Source organism: Chiloscyllium punctatum, chromosome 30 (assembly GCF_047496795.1).
Source record: "Chiloscyllium punctatum isolate Juve2018m chromosome 30, sChiPun1.3, whole genome shotgun sequence".
In the NCBI taxonomy this organism is placed as follows: Eukaryota; Metazoa; Chordata; class Chondrichthyes; order Orectolobiformes; family Hemiscylliidae; genus Chiloscyllium; species Chiloscyllium punctatum.
In genome coordinates this window covers 39,278,350-39,294,802 of record NC_092768.1, presented here as the reverse complement: position 1 = coordinate 39,294,802, position 16,453 = coordinate 39,278,350, and the positions used below count along the sequence as shown (strand labels likewise).

The 16,453-nt window shown below is 45.4% G+C and overlaps 1 pseudogene; it reads right to left on the bottom strand.

The window, feature by feature from the left end:
* Positions 1-2,756: 2,756 nt before the first annotated feature.
* LOC140455577 (class I histocompatibility antigen, F10 alpha chain-like) lies at positions 2,757-7,392 on the bottom strand (annotated as a pseudogene).
* Positions 7,393-16,453: the final 9,061 nt, after the last annotated feature.

The window sequence follows — 16,453 nt, the reverse complement described above, 5'->3', positions numbered from 1 at the left end:
GTCTTAATCATTCCACAACAAAAGACTAACTGTGAAGATCTGTAGCTCTTCATTGTTGGTCTGCTCACGATCCGATATCGTAAAGCGTGTAAACATGAGAATGAGGAACTGGAGTAATCCATTTGATTCCTTGAGCCTGCTGCACTATTTAATCAGATCCTGGCTGATCCAGTCATGTTTTAAGTGACACATTGTCATCTCATCCCAATAACTTTTGACCCCTTTGATGAACAGGTATCTATCTAGCCCTGCCTTAAAAAAACAATATTTGTAGACCTGTGGATTTATCATTGTATCACGATCTGTGTACCTGTTGGTTTAGGTGTGCCTGTCAGTGTGTGTGTGTGTGTGTGTGACCTGTTGCTAACATTGCATCAATGTCTATTTGCCTTTCACTGCAATTCCCCCTTCTCCCTATCCACTCACTGGATCCCTCTGTCTGTCTGAAATGTGGGTCAAAGACTCAGGCCACATTATGATCTGGAATCACCTTCCCCTGAGCTACCTGACACTGCCAATGGAGATCAGGTGGTTAAACAAGATCCTGACACTGAAGTTCATCTAAAAGCTGAGCTGCCAGCTATCGATGCTCTGATCACAACCACCTGATGAAGGAGCAGAGCTCTGATTGTTTCCAAATAAATCTGTTGAACTATAACCTGGTGTTGTATGATTTGTAACTTTGTAAACCCCCAGTCCAACACCGGCACCTCCAAATCCTGATCATGAATCACGGTGACAATGCACAGCTCATGTGGTTCCAGTGTCTGAGGAACCAATCCTGAAGATGCTCTTTTCTGGAATATTTCAAGGTGAACAGTAAGATTATAAAGTATGTTCAAAAGTGACTCAGATACAGAGCAAGAGAGATGCCTATCTTTGAGAACAAGTTGTTATAGTTGAGAAAGAATGAGGAGAAACTATCCATGAAGATGCCTTCAACTGAGAGCCATAACATTGCTGACACTGGATGGAAACACTCCTGGACAAAGTCTCATTTGAAGAATCAGGATCCCAAACTGGTGGATCCAGGATCCACCGTTCACTCTGTGGAGGCACAATCCCAGGAAAATCTATCCCATTCCTGAATGGACTGTGTCTGAACAATGAGCTGTAATTCCGTGCATCGACTGTGATATGGAAGGATGGACGATGATGTCCATAATCACTCAATGTACGTGCTGTGCCTCAATGCGGTGCCAGGAATGTCCTGCAGTGAGCCTATGAAACCCACGTGGGTAAGGAATGGACAGACACAAGGTACTCACTTCAACCCAGGCCTGAAAAATCGGAAAGAAAGGGTGAAACATTTCAGACACAGCCTGTTCCTCTTGAGCTGGTCAGAATGTGATACTGAGACTTCAGACAGAGCTCGGTGTCTGTGTTACTCTGATTGTCAAGAAGAATACAGTTAAAGTGGTGAACGTTACTGTATTTCAGGGGGCAATGATGAATGCTGTATTTCAGGGGGATTGTTGTGACCTGCTTTGCATCTTTTGGGGAAAACCTACAGAATAACAAAGCTTCATCCAAGTGCAAGACAGACTCAGAAGGGGAGTGAAATTCATCTGACAGGGAAAATGTTACCATTTTTAATACATTTCACCTGAAAGAATAAAAAAGAAGCATATTGTCTAAATGGTGAGAGTGTGCAGAGCTCTGAGATTGAGAGTTTGTGAGTCCCCTGGTAATTGGATCATCAGATTGGTTGTCTGATCCAGCAGCTCATAAGGAAACCTCAGAGAATGTGATTGTTCATTTTGAGGGGAACGGAACATAAAAGTAGGGAGGTTCTGCTTCAGCCATACAGGGTATTGACGGCCAATGCAGGACTGTCTACAGGTTTGCTCTCCTTGCTGAAGGAAGGATACAAGTGAATTGGAAGCAGTACAGAACACGTTTACCAGACCATTACTTGGATTGAGGTGTAGTGTCTTATGAGGAAAGGATTGATTGACTCGGTTTGTTTCTGCTTGAGTTCAGAACAGTAAGGGAGGCCTGACTGAAACGTGTAAGATCCTGAGGGGTCTTGACAGGTTTAGATTTGAAGATGATGCTCACCCACTTGTGAGAAAATGTGTTTCCTCATCTCTGTTTTAAATGGATGACCCTTTATTTCCAAACTTTGAGCCCTAGTTGCAGATATTCCCATTAGGGGATACATCCTCTCCTCAAAATATGTCAGAAGCAGAATCTTTGAATATTTTTGAGGCAGAGGCTGATAGATTCTTGATAAACAAGAGGGTGACGTTATCGGGGGGGAATGGGAATGTGCAGTAATCAGATCGGCTCGCCCCCCCCCCCCCCATGATTTCATTAACAGTTAGAGCTGATTTAAAGGGCTGAATGGCCTACTCCTGCCTCGATTTCCTCTGTCCATCTGAACGTAATTATAGCCATGGGGCAAACACTGAGAGTTACAACTGGACCCACAGAGAAAAACCAAAATGTCACTCACTGTCATGAAGGAGCTCAGACAGAGACTTCAAAAGCTGAGAAAATAAAAATGGAATGTGAGAAGCATAATAAAAATATAAAAACAGAGAGTGTGAGATACTGGCTACACTCACTTGGCCCAGGATTCAATCAACGCTCAACCTTAACAAAACACACACAGCTCACAGCACAGAAGGAGGGGAGAGGGAAGGAGTGGAGGGTGAAGGCCTCACCTGAATGTCATGGAATTACTCCCAGAAGAATGGGACTCTACACCTTCCAATCCCTCTCCCATCATTCCCAACAATCTGTCCCGTCAGTCACTTAGTGGGAGCTGCAGTGTACGTCCCACTTGGGGAGTCTGCAGAAACAAAATAAGTGCTCATTAGGATGGGGAATAATCCACTCTGGATGGCACGGTGGCACAGTGGTTAGCACTGCTGCCTCACAGCGCCAGAGACCTGGGTTCAACTCCCACCTCAGGCAACTGTCTGTGTGGAATTTGCATATTCTCCCTGTGTGGGTTTCCTCATGCAGGTTAGGTGAATTGGCCATAATAAATTTCCTGTAGTTTTAGGTATAGGGGAATGGGTCTGGGTGGGTTGCTCTTCGGAGGGGCGGTGTCGACTTGTTGGGCCGAAGGGCCTGTTTCCACACTGTAAGTAATCTAGTCAAGATGTGCGGGAATGGAGATTGTATAATAAATCCTCATTCCCACACTCCCCTCCATCCTTACACTTTATGGAGATTCTGGAGATCTCTCCCATTGCATTGATGTTCAGTCAGTGAGGATGTGGTTGTGTGCAGGGGATTTAATCATCAATGTTAGACCTAGTCTGGGCTGATCACACAAAAAAATCAACACGTGTTTATACGTGTGTAACTGTGTGTGGGAATTTGATTGGTTCCATTCCCCACAGTGCCCTGTATTCCCAGTACTGGAGATTCCCCTACACTCACTCTGTCCCCTTAGTTCCACAGTCCCCTCCCTGTGATTCTTACCTCTCCAGGGCCTTTTTCAGATTGTTATTGTGAATATTTCAGCCATTGTAGAGACTATTCTAACCATAATAACAAGGTGGAACTGTCTCAAACTGTTTTTATGATTTCTGAGACATATTGGAATAATATCAGGATTATCTCTGTCAGGGTTCGATTCCCAGTTCTGTGTTGTTTGTGACAATTTTAATTGATCCGACCCATTGGGAATTGATGGGACTGGTTGAAAGACTGGTTTGACTCTCCCCCAATTTCACTCTCCATTCAGGTTTCTGAAGGTCCCACTGATAGGGGAGTGAAAGATCTGGAGCTGGAATCCAGGAGAAGAGAGACGCATCTTCATTTTGGAGTTAAATCAGAAAATACTCCCACACATACAAATAAACACATATTCACAAACATACATGTATACACACACACACACACACACACACACACACACACACACTCCAGTCCCTTACCCCACTGATAGAGCTGGGCCTCTGTCAAGCTGCTGTGTTCAATTTGACAGGAGCATTGATCCTCATCCCCAGCATTGATCTCAATCTCTTTCTGAATCTGATGGGTCCCATCATGATTCGGTCGTACCCCCGAAGATTGGGTCTCAGACATGACCTCTCCATTCCTTAGCCAGGTCACCTCGATGTCTACAGGATCAAACCCAGTGACCAGGCAGGAGAGAGTGAGCGGCTTGTCCTGACCATTGGGCTCCCTCCTGGAGATGAACACTTCAGGCTGAACTGTGATGGGAAAGGGTGAAACCACAAACAATAGACAGACACTGAATGGAATGGGAGAACGGTTTCATAGATCAGTGAGGTTAGATCAGAGAAGTTTGATCAGAAAATGGGATCAAAACTGAAATACGTACCTTTCCTTCTGAAATATTCCTTTCCACTTCCAGATATCTATTTAATTGCTCAACTCCTACCTCTTCCAGACATATTTTCCAGTAATTGTTCCAGGCATCACCTGAATCCCATTTATCTTTCATTTTCACTGCAATGTGACTGAATGCAATCCATCTCATTCTGTTTGGTTCTAGACTAATTAAATCCTTTCCATCAAATCCAAACCTCATCAATCTCTTAATGCTGCCGTCATCACTGACCTCAGCAATACAGTACCTATCCGTTGAAAAGTGTGAATTCCTGTCAATGACAACAGCATTCAATGATCAGTAATTAATTGCTAACTGAAACTCAGAATCAGTCTGATCAAAGGGGAACATGGTTTGGTATCGGGCCCAGGGTATGGGGGCATTACACACAGTGCTATAATCCTGGGGGCCTGTGCTGTCATGGGGTCCCAGACTCAGCCAGCACTGCCCCTTTCTCCAGCTGCTGTCTCACACCTCAGCCTGGAGCAGATAAGCAACGGGCTCTCCGATCTGGGTCAGAATTCCAGCGCTCACATTCCCACTGTCCTGGAACGACAACCCCGGTGGAAGTTGTAATTTGTTTCAATCATATGCTGCATTCTGGGGAATGTAGTCCATGTCTGTCTGTGACCACTGTGTCAGCCTCCCATAAGCTCTGACCCGCGATAGGACTCTGTGTGGTATTTATAAGAACACTCTCCCCATGGGGCTTAAATATCTCTTCCCCTGAGCTTGGCGGAATGGAGGGGAAGATAAATTTCTTTATGTTGTTAATTTTTTGGATCCACAGCTTTCAGTGACTTTTATAAATTATTTGGATGGGAATATAGGAGATATGGTTTGTTAGTTTGCAGATTAAACTAAATTGTTGGTGTAGTGGACAGCGAAGAAGGTTATCTCAGAGTACAAAGGGACCTTATTCAGATGGGCCAATGGACCACGGATTGATAGATTGAGTTAATTCGGATTCATGTAAGGAGCCGTATTTTGGTCGAGGAAATCAGGTCAGATCTTATACAGTTCGTGGTAGAATCCTAAGGAGTCTTGCTGAATAAAGAGCCCTTGGGGTGGAGGTTCAAAGTTGTAAGTGGACAGGGTATTGAAGAAGGACATTTGCCTTTACTGGTCAGTGCATTGATAACTGGAGGTGAGATGTCATGTTGTGGCTGTCAAGGACATTGGTTAGGCCACGTCTGGAATACTGCTCCAGAAAGGCATTGTGAAACTTGGAAGGGTTCAGAGAAGCTCTTTTATCCCTGGAATCAGCCTAGTGAACTTCCTCTGAACTGCCTGCAGTGTCACCATATCCTCCCTTAAGTAAGAGACCAAAACTGGACGTAATTCTAACAACACTTCTTTGCCATTATAATCTCATTCTTCTGCAATAAATTTCAGCATTCAATTTGCCTGCATATTCACTTTCTGCAATTCATTCACAAAAAACACCCAGATCCCTTTGCATTAACACACTTTTTCATATTTCAAGAATAGTTTTCCCTTTTATTTTTCCAACCAACATGGACACCCTCTCACTTATCCACATTATCTACTCCACCTGTCAGAGTCTGGCCCATTTCCCCAGCCTATCAATATCCATCTGTAAACTGCTTATCTCCTCCTCACTGCCTGCTTTCCCACCTATTTTAGTATCATCTGCAAATTCCACTATGTTACATTCTGTTCCTTCTTGCAGAATGTTTAAACAGATTGTGAACAGTTAAGGATGGAGAACCATGCAGTACCCCACTAGTTATAGGTTATCATCCAGACAAGGACCCATTTATCCCAACCCTCTGCTTTCTGTCAGTTAGCCAATCCTCTATCCAAACTAATACTCTGCCCTTAACTTCCTGGTATCTAATCATCTGGATCAGCCTTTTATGTGGCACCTTGTCAAATGCTAGATATATCACATCCATTGGATCCCCACTATCCACTTTGCTGATTACATCCTCAAAGAACTCCAGCAAATTTATCAAGCATGACTTGCCCTTCATGGAACCATGCTGACACGAGTGAATTGAGCTTTGATTTTCTAAATGTTCAGTTATCTCCTCCTTTATAATTAGCTTTAGCTACTTCCCCACTAGAAAAGTCAAATAGCTGGTCTATAGTTTCCCACGTTTTGCCTTTTTCCTTTTAGCATGTTTCCAATTCACTGGTATCTTTCCAGGATCCAGAGAACTTTGCAGTATCGTAACTTGCACAGTACTTGTGAGGTGGGTCACACTGAAATCTGAGATTTCAATGGGCTTTGTAAATAGAGAAATGGAGTACAAAATCTAAGACTTTTCATTAAACCTATAGAAAACCTACTTTGACCCCACTGTGACTCCAGTTTCCTATTTTGGACAAACAAAAGTTACAAAGAGGTGGGGTGAATGTTAGTGGTAGAGTGGTGGTTGAATAGCTGAAAATGTGTTGCTGGAAAAGCGCAGCAGGTCAGGCAGCATCCAAGGAACAGGAGAATCGACGTTTCGGGCATAAGCCCTTCTTTAGGAATATGCCCGAAACGTCCATTCTCCTGTTCCTTAGATGCTGCCTGACCTGCTGCGCTTTTCCAGCAACACATTTTCAGCTCTGATCTCCAGCATCTGCAGTCCTCACTTTCTCCTTGGTGGCTGAATAGGCTCACAGAAATAGTAGTAGCATCCAGGCATATTATGTCTCTCCCTGTGCTACAGCCCAAATATGAACGTTGGGAAATGAATGAGGTTTTATGATGAAAGGATGAAAGGGGACAACCAACAGGGAAATTCAACAAGCCACATCTTACCAGATGTCTGGTTTGTCCACTTCGTTCATGCACTCAGAGTTTCCTTTACCATATTTGAATGTCTGTTCACTCGGTCTGTGAGATAATTCCAGAAATTCACACTGAAGGATTCTGCCATGAATTAAAGCCCAAGGATGCTCTGACGTGTTTTACTGTCACGAGAAATTATTACAATTCTGTTCACCATTGCTATGGTTGTAACCTCAGGATAGTCTTGAATTCCAGAAACAGTTGCATAAATCCTAGAGTGTACATGAGTCTCTGATGAAAACAGCTGGTTACTGAACACCAGCATAAGCATCCTATTAATGTACCTGGGCTCCAAAGACCATGATGATATCACAAAACTCAGGGTCGTCACTAACGCACGAGACGAACTTTCGACATGTTATGTTTGTAAGACAAGTGTAAGGGACAGTTTAAGAAACATTTGTACACACCACCAGTTGATCATTGTGAGGCCCCATCCACACTCTGACAACCTCCAATAATCCACCACTTTACCATTCTCCCAGAATCCTGTCTGATATTATAACCAGGATCAGGTTGAACTGGATCAGAATTAGATGCTGCAGCCTCTCAGAACAGGGAGTAAACACAGAGTCACAGTCACACAGACACTCAGAGTCAATGTGGACACGGGGGAAAGGTTGCAAGACAATCCAGGGATTAGAATGCTAAAAAGAAATCACTAATCTGGAACAGTTACATGGGACACATCTGGTTTATCACTAACCTAGAACAGTGACTTGGCACAAATTGAAGAAAAATATTGAAGGGGCGCTCCTGAACTGGGTGCATCTGGAGTGAGGAATTCAGGATTATCTGAGGATAGGTCTGTGGAGTGAGTAAATCCAGATTGAAATGAAGAGAAACTGGAATATTTGGGAGGATGAAATGTGAGACCATGGGGGACAGTCACTGTGTGAACAGTCTCTCTGTTAAACAGGGGGATGAACAATCCAGAGCAGGATCCCCACTGTCCTTCACTGAGCTTTTTAATCAGCCCTTTATACACGGCCAGTAGGATGTTGGTGTCTGAGATAACCCGGCCTATTCAACCATGAGGGCATCACAGCTGAGCCTGGGCTGGGTTAAACATGGAGTCTCCTTCTCCTCCTCGCAGTGTTTACAAGACTTTAGACCAGGAGAAAGTGAGAACTGCAGATGCTGGGGATCAGAGCTGAAAAATGTGTTGCTGGAAAAGCGCAGCAGGTCGGGCAGCATCAAAGGAACAGGAGAATCGACATTTCAAGGGCTTATGCCCGAAACATCGATTCTCCTGCTCCTTGGATGCTGCCTGACCTGCTGCACTTTTCCAGCAACACATTTTTCAAGACTTTAGACCAGGAATGATGAAGCTGTTTGACTTTTCCCAATCGATGTGAAAATGGAAATTGTCCATTGGAACCATTTCCCATTTGCTCGGAGCTTCACTGATCTTGGGGTTTTCGAGTGGAAGCTGAGAACAAGAACAAACAGAATTGTTATCTTTAGATTGTTACCTGTGCCACATGACAGTGAGGCAAAGAACAGAGAGAGATATCAGCTGAACATGTGGCTGAAGGGATGGTGCAGGATGGAGGGTTTCAGGTATATGGCTAATTCGGGCTCATTCTGGGGAAGGTGGGACTTGTACAAACAGGACGGTCTTCATTTGAACCAGAGGGGTACTAATATCTTGGGTGGGAAATTTGCTGGTACTATTCAGATGGGTTTAAACTCGCTCAGCAGGGGAATGGAAACCTTTGTTATAGTTCCAGTGTACAGGAGGATAAGAGTAGGGAGGACATGGACAGGATTTCATGGTCGCAGGAGTGTGCTGACAGACAGGAAGCTGGTTTGAAGTATGTCTATTTCAATGCCAGGGGTATCTGGTATAAGGCAGGTAAGTTGGCAGCATGGATAGGTGCCTGGGACTATGATGTTGTGGCTATTTCTGAGACATGGATAGAGCAGGGTCAGGAATGGATGTTACAGGTTCCAGGGTTCAGATCCTTCATTAAGATCATGGAAGGTGGTAAAAGAGAAAGAGAGGTGTGGCTTTGTTAGTCAAGGACAGTATAACTATGGCTGAAAGAACTTTTGATGAGGACCCGTCTACTGAGGTGGTATGGGCTGAGGTTAGAAACAGGAGAGGGGAGATCACACTGCTGGGTTTTTTTTAAAGGCCTCCACAGAGTTCCAGGGATATGGAGGAGTGGATTGGCAAATCGATTCTGGGCAGGAGTGAAAGAACCAGGATGGTCATTATGAGGGACCTTAACTTCCCCAGCATTGACTGGAAATGCTATAACACTAATACGTCGGATGGATCAGTTTTTGTCCAATGTGTGCAGGAGGGTTTCCTGACACAGTATGTCACAGGGGCTAACAAGAGGGGAGGCCACACTCGATCTGTTACTTGGTGATGAACTAGGTAAGCTGTTTGATTTCGTAGTAGGTGAGCACTTTGGATAGCGTGACCATAATTCAGTTACGTTTAGTTTAGTGATGGAAAGGAATAGGTACATGCCACAGGGCAAGAGTTTTTTTTTTTTTTCTCTTTTTTTTCTTCTCTTATTTTTTTTCGTTTTTTTTTCTTTTCTTTTAAATTTAACCCCCACACTACCGCCTAAGTGCGGTAGTGCTTATTTTTTTCCCCAGCACCCATGGTGTGTGTGTGTGCAGGTGTGAAACACAGTGAAAGGCACAAAGTGCACGAATCTTTATTCAATTTCCACCACCAGGAAGGTCGGAAAAACACCCGAGTGGCCAGTGACAAGCACTGCCCTTCACATCAAAGGGCAATGCTGTGTGATCAAAACAGTGAAGGGGAAGGTAGGGACTAAATCAAAATAGAGTTGGACGGGGAAATAATACACTCCACTCCCTGCGGCGCCCACCTCTCCCTGAACGACTCCAGGGTGTTGGTGGACACCGCGTGCTCCTTCTCCAAGGACACCCGGGCTCTAACGTAACCCCGGAAGAGGGGCAGGCAGTCGGCCCTAACGACCCCCTCCACGGCCCGCTGCCTGGACCTGTTGATGGCCAGTTTGGCCAGTCCCAGGAGCAGACCCACGAGGAGGTCCTCGGACCTGCCCTCCCTCCTCCATACCGGGTGCCCGAAGATCAGGAGCGTGGGACTGAAGTGCAGCCAGAAACAGAGGAGAAGGTTTTTGAGGAAATCAAAAAGGGAGTGCAAATGCCCACACCCAATATATACATGGTCCACGGACTCCACAGTGCCACAGAACAAGCAGTTGGGCTGGGAGTCCGTGAACCACCGCAATCTGCGGTTGCAGGGGACTGCTGCGTGCAGCACCCTCCACCCCAGATCCCCGAGAGAAAGGGGGAGGACTCCCGCGTAGAGAGCCCTCCACTGGGGATCTCCACCGCCCGGTGGCAAATGGGCACGCCAAGGTGTGTCCGGGCGGTGGATGAGGGAGAAGAGGTGGACGGTGTGCAGCAGCAGTCGATACAGGGCCTTCCTTTTTATATCCCGTAAGGGGACAAAATTAAAATTCCGGAGGCGGCTCAGGTTGTGGGGCACAGGCTCCCGCGGGAAGTACGGGACCTTGGGGCCAATGTAAAATTCCGTCCGGGCCGGGGTGAGCGCGGACGGGATCCCACCGGACACCTGAGCGTCCTCCAACCGGTGCACTACGTCGGGTCCGAGCACCGCCGTTTTAAGGCGTCGGATGGCGGCGGCCACGTACCGGACGTCTACCGCTGCCCTGCTAGCTATGTCCTGCGGCAGCGTCCAGCCCAGGCCCCCGGCACCCAGTACGTCCCCGACCCTGGTCGCCCTTGCCGCCACGGCCCTCCCCTCCGACAGCCACTTGAACCCGCGAGTACGGAGGTGCGGATTCCTGAGCAACGGCTCCCTGACGACAGCCGCTACACCAGCCGGAGGGTAGGCACGACACGATTCGACCATGTTCCAGACAGTGATCAGGTCCTGGTAAAAGACAGGCAGCAAAAGGAATAGGTACATGCCACAGGGCAAGAGTTATAGATGGGGGAGGGCAATTATAATGCGATTAGGCAAGACGTAGGATACACAGAATGGGATAGCAAAATGCAGGGGACAAAGAACAAAGAGCAAAGAACATTTACAGCCCAGGAAGCTGGGCCTCCAAGCCTGAGCCGATCCAAATCTACAGTCTAAACCTGTTGCCCAATTCCTAAGCATCTGTATCCCCCTGCTCCCCACCTACTCGTGTATCTGTCCAGATGCATCTTAAATGAATCGACCATGCCTGCCTCTACTACCTCTGCTGGCAACATGTTCCAGGCACCTACCACCCTCTGTGTAAAGTACTTGCTGCATGTATCCCCCTTCAACTTTTCACCTCTCACCTTGAAAGCATGATCCCTCGTTATTGAATCCTTCCCCCTGGAAAAAAACTTATCTCTACCTATCCTGTTTATACCATTCATAATTTTGTAAACCTCTATCAGGTTCCCCCTCAATCTTCTTTTTTCTAATGAAAACATTCCGAACCTACTCAACCTCGCTTCATAGCTCTTCTACGTCAGGCAACATCCTCGTAAACCTTCTCTGCACCCTCTCCAAAGCGTCTACATCCCTTTGGTAATGTTGCGACCAGACTGTACACAGTATTCTAAATACAGCCAAACCAATGTCTTGTACAATCGAAATGTGGAGCTGGTTTAAGGAACAGATATTGCGAGTCTTTGATAGGTACATCCCTGTCAGGCAAGGAGGAAGTGATAAGATAAGGAAACTGTGGTTTACTAAAGAATTTGTGTCTCTTGTTAACCTAAGAGGGAGGCTTATTTGACATTGAGACGACATGGTTCAGATGAGGTGATGGAGAGTTACAGAGTAGCTCAAAAGGTTTTAAAGATAGCGGTAATAAGAGCAAGGAGGGGACATGAGCAGTCTTTAGCAGGTAGCATAAAAGAGAACCTTAAAGCTTTCTATAAATATGCGAGGAATAAAAGGATAATGAGAGGAGGAATAAGCCCTGTCAAAGACTGAAGTGGCAAGTTATGTGTGGACCCTTTGGAGAAGAGGAAGTGATAAATGAATATTTCTCATCTGTTTTCACCCAGGAAAAGGAGAATATTGTCGAGAAGAAGACTGAGATATGGACTATTAGAATTGGGGTTAGTTATGAGGAGGTTTTATCAATTCTAGAAGGTGTGAAAGTAGGTAAGTCCCCGGGGCCGGATGGGATTTATCTGAGGATTCTCTGGGAAGCTAAGAAGGAGGGGTTGGGTCCTTTGGCTTTGATCTTTGAGTCATCATTGTCTCCAGGTTTAGTACCAGAGGACTGGAGAATTGCAAATGTTTTGCCCTTGGTCAAGAAGGGCAGTAGAGATAACCCAGGTAATTATAGACCAGTGAGCCTTACATCTGTTGTAGTAAATGTTTTGGAAAGGATTATAAGAGAGATGATTGATAATCATCTAGCAAGCAACAATTTCATTGGAAATAGTCAACATGGATTCGGCAAGGGCAGGTCATGTCTCACAAATCTCACTGAGTTTTTCAGAAGGCAACCAAGCATGTGGATGGGGGTAGGGCAGTTGACATGGCGTGCATGGACTTCAGTAAAGTCTTTGATAAGGTTCCACATGGTAGGCTATTGGAGAAAATGCAGATGCATGGGATCGAAGGTGATTTAGCAGTTTGGATTTAAATCTGGCTTTCTGTAAGAAGGCAACGAGTGGTGGTTGATGAAAAATATTCAGCCTGGAGTCCTGTTACGAGTGGTGTGCCACAAGGATATGTTTTGGGACCATTGTTGTTTGTCATTTTTATAAACGACTTGAATGCAGGTAAAATTGGATGAGTTAGTAAGTTTGCAAATGATATGAAAGTTGGTGGAGTAGTGAAGAGTGTGAAAGAATGTTACAGGTTGCAGGGAGACTTGGATAAACTGCAGAATTGGGCTGAGAGTTGGCAAGTGGAGTTCAATGCAGATAAATGTGAGGTGATTCACTTTGGGAAGAATAACAGGAAGGCAGAATACTGGGTCAATGGTAAGCTTCTTGGTAGTGTGGATGTGCAGAAGGGCCTTGGTGTCCATGTACATAGATCCCTGAAAGTTGCCACCCAGATTGATAGTGCTGTTAAAAAGGCATACAGTATGTTTGGTTTTATTGGTTGAGGAACTGAATTCCGGAGCCACAATGTCATGCTGCAACTATACAAAATGCTAATGCGGCCTCACTTGGAGTATTAAGTGCAGTTCTGGTCGCCCCATTACAGGAAGGATCTGGAAACACTGGAAAAGGTGCAGAAGAGATTTACCAGGATGTTGCCTAGTCTGGAGGGAAGTTCTTATGAGGAACGGCTGAGGGACTTGGGTCTATCTCATTGGAGAAGAAGCTAAGAGGGGATTTGATAGAGACATACAAGATGATCAGATGATTAGATAGGCTGGACAGTGAGAGTCTTTTCCCTAGGATGATGACATCTGCTTCAACGAGGGGGCATAGCTGTAGATTGACGGGTGATAGATTTAAGACAGATGTCAGAGGCAGGTTCTTTAATCAGAGAGTGGTAAGGGCGTGGAATGTCCTGCCTGCCAATGTAGTTAACTCAGCCACATTAGGGGCCTTTAAACAATCCTTGGATAAGCACATGGATGATGAGGGATAGCGTAGGGTGATGGGCTTAGATTAGTTCACAGGTCGGCGTAACATCGAGGGCTGAAGGGCCTGTTCTGCTTTGTATTGTTCTGTGCTCCATGTTTCTGCATCCTGCTGTCAGGTGACCTGGACACAAATCCCATTAGAATCTCCCAGACTGTGCTGCCTTCAATGTGTAAAAGATCAGGCTGGCTGTATAACAGGCGGCTGATCAAACATCCCCCATTTCAAACTCTCACCAAGAGATTCACATTCGTCCCAGACACAGAGAGAGAGGGAGAGAGAGAGAGAGAGAATGGGGGCCTTGGAAAAACACAGGGAGATGTGAAAAGGATCAGCAACATTCTGAGAATCCACTCTCCCTATTCCAATCAGGGACTGGGAGTAAAATATTCGGGGTGAGGGGAGGGGATCAACTGGTGTACAGAGTCTGGAAGAACAAACCACCTTCTCCCCAGCCACTCCATGTCAATGCTGAGCTGCAGGTCATTTCCAGAACTTCAAGCTGAAGAAGCAGAGAGTCAATGATTGGTCCCAGTGTCTCAGTAAAATACCCAATAAAGAGATGAACAGATTTCTGTCACCAGTTACCAGGACGATCAGATACTGAACAGGATGAAACATAGTCAAGGTGAACTGACCTTTCTCCCACTGACAGGACACAGGGTGTGGGCTCTCTGTATTTCGGGAGCCCCTCTTCCATGGGGAAGCCTCTTAGGTCAGGGTTGAATGGAGGCTCTCACCTCCCCTGGAGGAGGTAAGCGGGTGAGTGGGTGGCCTCTCCCAGTAACCTCTACCCAGGGAGGGTGTTCAGAAGGCTCTGGGGACCCACACAACCCTGGGGAGAATCCCGGAGCCCACATTAATTCCCAGTGAGCTCAGGGAGAAGGGTCACGAAGTGGTTCACACAGGGCCTGGGGATCCCAGTCTCGGGAATGGGGGAGAGGATATTCAATGAAAACCAGCAAATAGCCCCCTGCTTTTGTCAATGGTCCCCTGACCTCTGCCGGTGAACTCTCACCCCTCAACCCCCAACCTGTCCTGGTCTCAGTGTAGTAGCAGCCGTAATTGTGATGGTCAGCCTTGTCTCCTGCTCTTGGAGCCTCACAGTGCGAGGGTGGATGATGACTCCCTGCAGTGCCATATGAAGTCTCCACTCTCTCCATGCCAATTGTGCATAACAAGGAGCCCTCCTTGTGTAAACACTGAATCTATTGTTCGGTGTGGCCAGGGTGCTGGTCTGGGTAGCCTTGACTCGCCCTTTCACTTTTCTGGGTATTTTCATTTGTGTCATTTATAAAATACATACATTAACGTTTTAAGTATTCGCCATTTCCTGACAAACTCTCTCATTTTTGTTTTCAATCCACCACAGCTAACCTCTTCCTTAATTGCTCTTATTTAGATTTGAGGTGCTATTTAGAGGGTTCCCATTCAGATGCTTTTCTCAATATTGGAGCGTGGTGTCAACATTGGGAGAGATGAGTTACAGAAGAGTCAAGTAACAGCCTAACAGAGGCATGCTCACGGAATCATAACGTTTATTGAACTTAAAACCTACACATCTTTGAGAAAGAGTTTGGTCACCTGACCTAATAAGTCCCTTGATGGCACAGTGTATTATTATTTTGTTTCAGGGAGAAAGAAACCCAGAGGTATTGTGAACATTGTGAAATGCATTATACCATTATATTCTATTGTTGTTTCCTAGCCTGAGAATCAATCTGGCTTTGATCTTCCCGGTATCTGGTGACAAAAAATGTTTTTCTCTTTCATTGGTTCTTTTTCTAAAACTAAGCAATCATTCTCCCTCTGGATCTGCAGTCAGGAGATGATCAAAGATGAGTCAAAGTCATGATAAACTTTGTTAAAAATCACACCTGGATATAGTCCAACAAGGGCACTGCTCCTTCATCAGGTAACTGGTGGGGCAGGATCATAGAACACAGAATTTATAATAAAAGATCAAAGTGTCATACAACTGATGGGATTTACTGAACAAACCCAGATTACTGTTAAATCTTTAATCACTTAGAATGGGAATGCAGATTTTGATTGATTTATATGTAAATCCCAGAACTTCTTTCAAGTCACATTCCCAAGGCAACTATATGTATTAAAGTGGCATCTCAGCTCAGACAATGCATTAAAGGTGTGAGGTTGGAGTCTGTCTGTATCCCAACACTGGACTGACTGCCTGCAGATTGCCTCCAAGTGCTGCGGTTTCCTCCCATGGTCCAAAAATGTGCAGGTTAGGTGAATGAGATGTGCTAAATTGTCCATAGTATTCAGCGATGTGTAAGCTAGGTGCATTAATCAGAGGAAATGTAGAGTAATAGGGATACGGAAGTGGGTCTGCATGGGATAATCTTCAGAGGGTCAGTGTTGGCTTGTTGGGCCGAATGGCCTGTTTCCACACTGATGGGATTCTATAAAAATCACTAATAAAAACAGTGTCCTTTTTGAACAAAGTAGAATGTATCTGCAAATACAAATTCACCTCATTAATGTATATGTGTGTGTGTGTGTGTGTGTACATGCATGTGAGAGTGTGTGTGCATGCTTGATAGAGTGTGTGCGTGAGTTGATGGAGTAAATGTCTATGAGAGGGTACGTGTACATGTGTCTGTGTGAGAGAAGTGTGTGTATGAGAGAGGGTCTGTGTGAGTGTATGAGTGTGATTGTGTGTGAGTGTGTGTGTGAGAGTATAGTGTAGTGGGGTCACCTGTAGTGTGACATGAACCCAAGATCCCACT